Below are 10,777 nucleotides of genomic sequence, written 5' to 3'. Positions count from 1 at the left end.
ATTCATCCAGTGACCAGTATATTTGCCCTCTACCAGACTCCTGTACCACTCTGGTCTGGGTCTGTCACAATATATATTTTATATAAACCAGATACCAAGAGGGAGGCAGTATGATCTAGTTAATCAATCTCTGGAGTGGGGTTCATGAGACCTGGTTTCTGTTCTCAGTTCTGCTGCTTTTCTGGGTGACATTGGTCCAGTCACAGTTTCTCTGTGCCTCAGTTTCCCCAACTGTACAATGGGGATAAGGAAACTGACGTCCTTTGTAGAACACTTTGAGATCTACTGATGAAAAGTGCTGTACAAAAGCCAGGTGTTATTATTACTCTAAACACCAAATACATGTTCTTTTCCTTTTTTATTCTACTTATTTTGTGTGGTTTTATTTTCATGCATTATTTTTCCTCTAAGAAGAATCCAAAGCTGCTTATTTAAATGCAACTGAAACAATTCAAAAATACCTGGTGCTTTAAAATCAATTGGAACATCACCTGTCCAACAAGTACAACCTGAAATAATCCATTTGGATAATACAGCATCATGGTAGCTGTATACGGTTACCATTTAGATTCCTGCACCCTGACTTTTCAATTATACCAACTTCCTTCCATTCTTTGGTGTATCCAAATAAACTATCCTGAGTAAAATCCACCTTGAAGGATATTTGTTGATCTTGTATTCAGACTGGGTGGGTCAAGGAGCAGAAATATTTTGAGGAGGCAGATTTACAGAGGTGCAGTTGTGTCAGGAAGAAATTGTGGAATCTAAGCAGATTTGGAGGGATAATTCCCTATCAGTATATTATGGGGTGCAATCTCTCATAAGAGACAGATTATGGAGTGTAATACCTCTGGAGAGTAAATGATGGGGACATTTCAACCAGGAATACATTATGAAGTGTAATTCCCGCCTGGGGAGAGATTATGGGGTACAAGTCCCCCAGTGTGAAAGATTAGGGGGAAGTTCCTTTTGAGGGTAGATAATGTTATTAGAACCCTCTTCTCTAGTACATCTTTGGGGGGCTCTGGACAGGCCTATTGCCCCTGTTGCCAGCAGCTTGCTGTGCTCAGCCACTAGTGGGGTGATATGGGACCCTCATTATTGGGTGGCCCACGCTGGGCAGGAGCTGCTCACTCTCTGAGCCAGGCCCCTTCAGAGCCTGTAGCTGCCTTTGGGGGCAATGCACTGACAGAGCAAAAGCCCTGCCTGAGTGGAGTGACATCTGAATGCCCTGGAGGATGCACAGAGAGCAGGAAGGGGAGAGGGGCACAGTATCATTAATATGGGTTTCTGGGGCCTGCCCTTATTGAGGAGTCATCCCCTAAAAGTGAGAGTCACTCTCCTCAGAGTCCATATGAGGGGTCACCACCTCCCACAGCCTCAGTCCCATCACCTGCAAGTCAGGGCTCTCGTGAAATCACTAGCACCACCATAGCTTGGCAGGAAACAGATTTCCCTTCCTGCAAAAATGTTGGAGATTTCAAAACAATGTCCTGACCCCCACTGGGGTTAAATTGAGATCGCTCATTTTTTCCCCAAAAGCCAGAGACATGCCAGAGGAAGAAACCCAGCCGCCCCTAAACAATGCACTCACCTGGCATGTAGAAAACCCAGGTTTAAGTCCATTCTTCATCTCATTCACAGGACGGACTTGAATCTGCATCTTTCACATCACCCAGTATTTCCCTAGGTATGGGGGAGGGGTGATGCTACAGACTAGGTCATATCAGACTGTATTCAGGTCAATTCACTTGTGTATTAATATAGATCAAAATAAGTGCAAATGTAAAAGTGTATTCAGATGTTTAAACTTCATGAAAACTAGTGGAATGTTACCTCTATTGTTTTTACTTGTCCGCTTGTGTTATAATGTAATAGCAAACACTTCCACTGTGTATACTCCTCTGACAAAATAACCCATCAAAGAAAGCTTGTGAAATGCTAATGAAACACTTAAGGGCTTTATCAGAAAATGCTAATTTCAAAGAGAGTGGCCATTATGCTTGGAGGACAAAAGGCTAAATGTATTCCTCACTCATCCTCCTCAAAGGAAAAACCCATGTGGGTAGACAGACTGTCAACTTGTCTTCTGTGAGAAGAAGATATAAATATAGATTCAGAGAAAGATCCTTTATCTCTGGACTGTTTGGACTCTTAGAGGGAAGTATACCAGATGCAAAGCAGAGATCTCCAGAGATAATCAGGGTACTCTGAAACGACTTTTGGGAAAGTGGCAGATTACTACATCTCTCCTTCGAATTGGAATTATAGACTGTGACTCACCTGTTATTATATTTGATCTGCTTTAACCTCTCAATGCCTCTCATTTCCTTTTTTTATCTAATAAAACTGTAGTTAATTTACTATAGAATTGGTTACCAGTATTGTCGTAATATCTGGAGTACGAATTGACCTGGGGTGACTGGTCTCTTGGGACTGAGAGAAGCCTGATGTGGTTTGATTTTAGGTTTAAGTAACCTTTTATCATAAAGTTTAGTTTGTCTGGGTGACAAGATAGACTGGAGACTCTAAGGGGACTGTCTGTGTCTCCACTGTAAGACTGGAATAGTGATCCAGTTTGTTACTCGCTTGGTGAAATCTAATTATAGACTACACCACCATTTTAGGGTATGTGCCTTTGTTTTCTGACAGTCTGCCCTGAGATAGGTACTTAGAGTTCTGAGCTGTTCCAGAGAGCATGACATGGGGCTAATACTTAATTTGTGGTGGGTTCATTCATTTTTAACAGAAATTCCATCCTGGACTGCAGCAACCTACCCAGCAAAAGTTTAATCAAAGTCTAGCCTTTCCCACACAAAGTTTCCTTTTTGAGAAAACAGCATTTTTTCAACAAGAACAAAAACCATTTTGTCCATAAATTCCCACCAGCTCAAATCACCAACCCTCAATACCGGGTTTTGCAGAGGTATTCTCTTGATGTATGAACAAACAGAGGTTTTCTCTTTGTCTAATGGCTGCCATCTCCCATTTCTATCACCAGCGATAAAGTCACAGGAGACCTTCAGGCAAGAAAATGACAATAGCCACTTCCTGACAGCCTTTGCAAGTGCTGGTGAGGCTGCCTTTGACAAAGATGGCCTCCACCTCCTATAGTTTGCTGTTAAGATGAAGCCAGTCAGTTGTCAAAGGAGATGGCCAGTTGCTGATCTGCCAAGAGGCAGAGAGAGTTCTGTGAGGAGAAGGGACACAGGTGGGATCCAGAGAAGGAGGGTGAGGAAGGAAGGTAATATTGGGAGAGGGGCAGGGCAAGTGAGCTCCGTGGAATGACTCTCTGTGTGGCTGAGTTTCAGAAGGGAGGTGTGTAGATGGAGAGCTGCTTCCTGAGCTGTGTTGTCATAGGGAAAAGTGAAGAAGCCTGGGGAAAAGATGTCAGGAGGGGACAATGCCTAACTTTGGAAAATCACCGTTATACACAGACCTGGAGCTCAGACCTAATCTCCGATACACTGAATGAAGAGTGATACGAGCCTTAATCTGAGATTCACAACAGCCAGCCTGCTAACCTGGGAGACCTCTGGTTTACAACTTAGCCCTGGTCTACACTACGAGTTTAGGTTGAAGTTAGCAGCATTAGATCGATTTAACCCTGCACCCATCCACACGATGAAGCCATTTTTGTCGACTTAAAGGGCTCTTAAAATCGATTTTGGTACACCTCCCCGACGAGGGGATTAGTGCTGAAATCGACCTTACTGGGTCGAATTTGGGGTAGTGTGGATGCAATTTGACGGTATTGGCCTCCGGGAGCTATCCCAGAGTGCTCCATTGTGACCGCTCTGGACAGCACTCTCAAATCAGATGCACTGGCCAGGTAGACAGGAAAAGACCCGTGGACTTTTGTATTTCATTTCTTGTTTGGCCAGCGTGGAAAGCTCAGAGGTGACCGTGCAGATCTCATCAGCATAGGTGACCATGCAGTCCCAGAATCGCAAAAGAGCTCCAGCATGGACCAAATGGGAGGTACTTGATCTGATCGCTGTATGGGGAGATCCATGTTATCCGTGTTATCCAAACTCTGTTCCAAAAGATGAAATGCCGGAATATTTGAAAAAATCTCCAAGGGCATGAAGGACAGAGATTATAACAGGGACCTGAAGCAGTGCTGCATGAAACTTAAGAAGCTGAGGCAAGCCAACCAAAGAACCAGAGAGGGAAATTGCTGCTCTGGGTCAGATCCCCAGACATGCTGCTTCTATCATAGATTCATAGACTATCAAGGTTGGAAGGGACCTCAGGAGGTCATTTAGTCCAACCTCCTTCTCAAAGCAGGACCAATCCCCAGACAGATTTTTGCCCCCGATCCCTAAATGGCCCCCTCAAGGGCTGAACTCACAACCCTGGGTTTAACAGGCCAATGCTCAAACCACTGAGCTATCCCCCCATGCCCAGCACATGCTATTCTAGGGGGTGTCCCTACAACTACCCCAGCCCTGTGCATGGACTCCATCAATGGATTCTCACGCAACAGGGATGCAGGTTTTGGGGACGAGGAAGATGAGGAGGAGGAGGACGTTGAAGATAGCGCACAGCATGCAAGCGGAGAAAACGTTTTCCCTGACAGCCAGGAACTGTTTATCACCCTGGAGCCAGTACCCTCCCAACCCACCCAAGGCAGGCTCACAGACATTGAAGGCAGAGAAGGGACCTCTGGTGAGTGTATCTTTGTAAATATTGTACCTGTGTTAAAAGCAAGTGTGTTTAATGATTAATTTGCCCTGAAGACTTGAGATGCATTCGCGGCCAGTACAGCTACTGGAAAAGTCTGTTAATGTGTATGGGGATGGAGTGTAAATTCTCCAGGGACATCTCAATGAAGCTCTCCTGGATGTATTCCCAAAGCCTTTGCAAAAGGTTTCTGGGGAGGGCAGCCTTATTCCGTCCTCCATGGTAGGACACTTTACGATGCCAGGCCAGTAGCATGTAGTCTGGAATCATTGCATAACAAAGCATGGCAGTGTATGGTCCCGGTGTTTGCTGGCATTCAAGAAACATCCATTCTTTATCTCTCTGTGTTATCCTGAGGAGAGTGATATCATTGATGGTCACCTGGTTGAAATAGGGGAATTTTATTAAGGAGACATTCAGAGGTGGCCGTTCCTGCTGGGCTGTTTGCCTGTGGCTGAACAGAAATCATTCCCGCTGTGCGCCACGTGGTGGGGTGAGGGGTGAGGCGATCATCCCAGAGAATAGGGTGTGTGTGGGGGGGGTTAGTTCGGTTTGTGCTGCACGTTAACTCGAAAACTGCAGCCCCTCCTTTTAAATGGCCAACCCGTTTTCAATGGCCAACCCAATGGGTGCTTGTTATGGGAAATGAGGGCGCTGCTGTTTGAAACCATGTAATGTTAACAGCTTGGTTCACTGTGAACGAGTCTACCCATTGTTCTCTAAAATGTGTCTTTTAAAATAATACTCTCCCTTTTTTTTCTCCTGCAGCTGCAAATGTTTCAACGCTCCACGTATCATCTCCATCCCAGAGGCTAGCAAAGATTAGAAGGCGAAAAAAATGCACTTGTGATTAAATGTTCTCTGAGCTCATGCAGTCCTCCCACACTGAAAGAGCCCAGCAGAATGCGTGGAGGCAGACACTGTCAGAGTGCAGGAAAGCACAAAATGAACACGAGGACAGGAGGGACGTGCGAGAGGACAGGTGGCGGGATCAAGATGATAGGTGGCGTCAGCGTGATAAAAGGAGGCAGGAAGCAATGCTCAGGCTACTGTAGGATCAAACTGATATTCTCCGGTGTATTGTTGAGGTGCAGGACAGGCAGCAGGAGCCCAGACCGCCGCTGCAGCCCCTGTGTAACCAACCACCCTTCTCCCCAAGTTCCATAGCCTCCTCACCCAGATGCCCAAGAACTCAGTGGGGGGGGGTCTCTGGGCACCCAACCACTCCACCCCAGAGGATTGCCCAAGCAACAGAAAGCTGGCATTCAATAAGTTTTGAAGTGCAGTGTGGCCTTGTCCTTCCCTCCTCCACCACCCCCGGCGGTGCTTCCCTCCTCCCCCACCCCTCCCGGGATACCTTGGCAGTTATCCCCCCATTTGTGTGACGAAGTAATAAAGAATGCATGAATTTGAAACAACGACTTTATTGCCTCTGCAAGCAGAGATCAAAGGGGGGTGGGGAGGGCGGTTGGCTTACAGGGAAGTAGAGTGAACCAAGGGGGCGGGTTTTCATCAAGGAGAAACAAACAGAACTTTCACACCGTAGCCTGGCCAGTCATGAAACTGGTTTTCAAAGCTTCTCTGATGTGCAGCACACCCTGCTGCGCTCTTCTAACCGCCCTGGTGTCTGGCTATGCGTAAATCAGCAGCCAGGTAATTTGCCTCAACCTCCCACCCCGCCATAAAAGTCTCCCCCTTACTCTCACAGATATTGTAGAGCACACAGCAAGCAGTAATCACCATGGGAATATTGGTTTTGGTCTAACTGAGTCAGTAAACTGCGCCAGCGCGCTTTTAAACGTCCAAAGGCACATTCTACCACCATTCTGTACTTGCTCAACCTATAGTTAAACAGCTCCTGACTACTGTCCAGGGTGCCTGTGTATGGCTTCATGAGCCATAGCATTAAGGCGTAGGCTGGGTCCCCAAGGATAACTATAGGCATTTCAACATCCCCAATGGTTATTTTCTGGTGTGGAAAGTAAGTCCCTTTCTCCAGCTGTTCAAACAGACCAGAGTTCCTGAAGATGCGAACCTCATGTACCTTTCCCGGCCATCCCACGTTGATGTTGGTGAAACGTCCCTTGTGATCCACCAGTGCTTGCAGCACCATTGAAAAGTACCCCTTTCGGTTTATGTATTGGCTGCCTTGGTGGTCCCAAGATAGGGATATGCGTTCCGTCTATCGCCCCATCACAGTTAGGGAATCTCATTGCAGCAAAGCCATCCACTATGACCTGCACATTTCCCAGAGTCACTACCCTTGATAGCAGCAGCTCAGTGATTGCGTTGGCTACTTGGATCACAGCAGCCCCCACAGTAGATTTGCCCACTCGAAATTGATTCCCAACTGAACCAGTAGCTGTCTGGCTTTGCAGGCTTCCAGAGGGCTATCTCCACTCGCTTGTGAACTGTGAGGGCTGCTCTCATCTTGGTATTCTTGCGCTTCTGGGCAGGGGAAAGCAAGTCACAAAGTTCCATGAAAGTGCCCTTACGTTTGCAAAAGTTTCACAGCTACTGGGAATCATCCCAGACCTGCAACACTATGTGGTCCCACCAGTCTGTGCTTGTTTCCCGGGCCCAGAATTGGTGTTCCAAGGCATGAGCCTGCCCCATTGCCACCAGGATGGCCAAATTGCCGGGGCCCGTGCTTTGAGAGAAGTCTGTGTCCATGTCCTCATCACTCTCGTCACCGCGCTGCCGTCACCTCCTCGCCTGCTTTTGCAGGTTCTGGTGCTGCATACAATGCAGGATAATGCTCATGGTGTTTACAGTGCTCATAACTGCCGTGGCAATCTGAGCGGGCTCCATGCTTGCCGTGGTATGGCATCTGCGCGGAAAAAAGGTGTGAAATGATTCTCAGCCGTTGCTGTCACTGAGGGAGGGGCGACTGATGACATGGCTTACAGGGTTGCCTTACTGTACTGTTCCTGCAGTCTTGCCCCTTTGGAATTCTGGGTTGCGCTCCCAATGCCTGGTGGGGCAAAAACATTGTCGCAGGTAGTTCTGGGTACATGTCATCAGGCACCCCTCCCTCTGTGAATGCAACGTCAAAAAATCGTTTCTCACCTTTTTTCCTGGGTTACCTGTGCAGATGACATACCACAAGCATGGAGCCCGCTCAGCTCACTGTCACCATGTGTCTCCTGGGTGCTGCTGGCAGACGCGGTACTGCAGTGCTACACAGCAGCATCCCCTTGCCTTGCCCTGCGGATGACAAATGGTACAATACGACTGCTGTCATCATCGTCCCGTGGGTGCTCCTGGCCAACCTTGGTTAGGTTGGTCGGGGGTGCCTGGGCAGACATGGGTGCTCCTGGCTGGCCTTGGTGTGGTCGGTCAGGGGCGCCTGGACAAAAATGAGAATGACTCCAGGTCATTCTCTTCTTTAAGTTTCGTCTAATGGAGATTCAGTCCTGCCTGGAATATCATGCCAGCTGGAGGCTTCTGTCTCAGGCTGCTCTCCCAGGCGGCAGCACCGCACAGTTGCACCTACCCAGGGCCTACCCCTTGCTCCCATGGCTCATGAAGCCTGGACAGTAGTAAGGAGCAGTTCAACTATAGGCTGAGCAAGTGCAGAATGGTGGTTCACTCTACTTCCCTGTAAGTTAACCGCCATCCCCTCCCCCCTTTGATCTCCGCTTGCAGAGGCAATAAAGTCAGTGTTGTTTCAAATTCATGCATTCTTTATTACTTCATCACACAAATGGGGGGATAACTGCCAAAGTAGCCTGGGAGGGGTGGGGGAGGAGGGAAGCACAGGGGTGGGGTAGTTGTAGGGGCACCCCTTAGAATGGCATGCAGCTCATCATAGAAGCAGCATGTCTGGGGCTCTGATATGGAGTGGCTGTTTCCCTCTCTGGTTCTTTGGTAGGTTTGCCTGATATTCCAGGCAGGACTGAATCTCCATTAGACGAAACTTAAAGAAGAGAATGACCTGGAGTCATTCCCATTTTTGTCCAGGCGCCCCCGACTGACCTCACTGAGGCCAGCCAGGAGGAACCAGGAGACAGTAGCGGACGGTACAATACGGCTGCTAACCGTCTTTGCTAACTTGCAAAGGCAAGGAGCTGCTGCTGTGTAGCAATGCAGTATCACGTCTGTCAGCAGCACCCAGGAGACATACAGTGACAGGTGTTGGCTGGTCTGGCCAGTCCTCGGTTCGGCCGCCGATCGCTGTGGTCTCCCCACTGGGAGCTACACCACAGTCGTCTGGTCTCTCCGGTGGCTGAGACTCAAGTGAGCTCTGGGGTCGGGCTTTTATACTTCCTGTCCTGCGCCCTGACCTCTGAGGGGCAGGCACAGGGTTTGCTGGCTCCACCCACTTTGGTGTCCAGAGAGGCACATCCCCCTCTGGGGTGGCGGCGAGCCAGACCGCCTCGCTACAGGCACTCAACCCAGAACTCCAATGGGCGGCGGAGACTGCGGGAACTGTGGGTTAGCTTTCACAGTGCAACGCTACGAAAGTTGACGCTAGCCTCGGTACTGTGGATGCAGACCTCCGACTTAATGCGCTTAGTGGGGGCACACCCAATCAACTCTATCAAATCGATTTCTAAAAAATCGACTTCTATTAAATCGACATAATTTCGTAGTGTAAACATATCCTTACACTTTCTGAGGGGTAGAAAGAAATTGAACAGAGCTCTTCTACCTCTCAGTGGAGTACTCTTACCACTGGGCTATGAGATTCTCAAGCTCCCCGTTGATGCTGTTCCACTGTGAATAAATAATTAACGAGTCATTGGAGCAGGAGAGCTGGATCCTGGGTCTCCCACATCCTGCCAGAGTGAGCTAACCACAGACTATGGCGTCATTATCAAGCTTCCATGCTTTCTTTTTCTCACTCTCCATGGTTCAGTCTTAAAGAGACTTTTGGGCCACAAAAAGAGACAAAGAGGAAGCATAAGATTGACTCTGTAGTCTGGTGACCAAACCACTCATGTGATATGTGAAAGATGCAGGATCCAACCTCCCTGCTCCAATTACTCTATAATTACTGACCATCAGTGGAACAGCTTCAAAAAGAGAGATTGCGGGAGCCTCACACCAGATTGTCTCATAGCCCAGTGGGTACAGCAAGGTGGCAGATCCCAGCTCAAGTCCCTTCTCACTTGCAGGTGAGTGGACCTCTACCAGGGGTTTCCTATAACCCAGGTGGGTACCCTAACTACTGGGATAAGAGTTATGAGGGTTGTCCTCTTTCTACCTCAGTGGTGATTTTATGTGAGCTCCCCTGAGGGGCCCGATCTAATAGGAAGCCTCTGAGCACACTTACCAAATTGGGCCCTGCACTCAATTTAGGCTGCCTATCATCCCCTGGTTTGTGAATCACTCTGGGATTTACGCCAGAGATCAGCATTGAGAGGGAAGCTGCAGTGCACATGCCCAGAGGCAGGAACATAGACAGAGAGAGAACTTTTCCTGTAGAAACTTAAGAGCCATGTGAGTTTAGGCAGCTGCAGGATTTGGTGGTGCGGAGGAAAAGGGGTGCAGTACATCAGAGTCATGCTGAAACCAGGTTTTAGGTGCCCCAAATAGCTACTTAGGTGCCTAACTTTTTTTGTGCAGTCAGAGCTAACACACTCAGTTTGCATTTGATCTTGGCTGCCTGCTTCTTTTTGAAGGAAAATTGCTTTAGTTTTTACTATTTTATTTGGTTAATAAATAACTACATAAATGTATCAACTGAAAGTAGAAAATTCAACTGCAATGAACAACATCCATGAAGATTAAAAGATTTCTCAAAGCCACAATCCATGTACAGCACATAGCAGTGCATGGAATCCAGATATGTAGGTAAGAAATCACAGTTTAGAAAAACTGATCATAGATAGATTATTGCAAGTCTAGTTCTCGCATGTAATTGGGAGAGTACAATCAGATTCTTGGTCTGAAACAGCCTGGAGGATAATTCACTGCCATTTTCAGATACCTATGAACATACTTTGAATAGTTTTATGTTTAAACACCACAGAATTGAAGACATTCCTCTCTACTGGAGAGGTTTAAGCAGGTTGGTTATAAGGAAGTTGTTTCAAGATAAGGGTGTTTTTGATAGTCTCATACACTTAATGGAATGGGCTTATTA

Source organism: Terrapene carolina, unplaced genomic scaffold (genome assembly GCF_002925995.2).
Source record: "Terrapene carolina triunguis isolate 2854851 unplaced genomic scaffold, T_m_triunguis-2.0 Scaffold29079, whole genome shotgun sequence".
NCBI classification, from domain to species: Eukaryota; Metazoa; Chordata; order Testudines; family Emydidae; genus Terrapene; species Terrapene triunguis.
Note: the sequence above shows the minus strand (reverse complement) of the source record.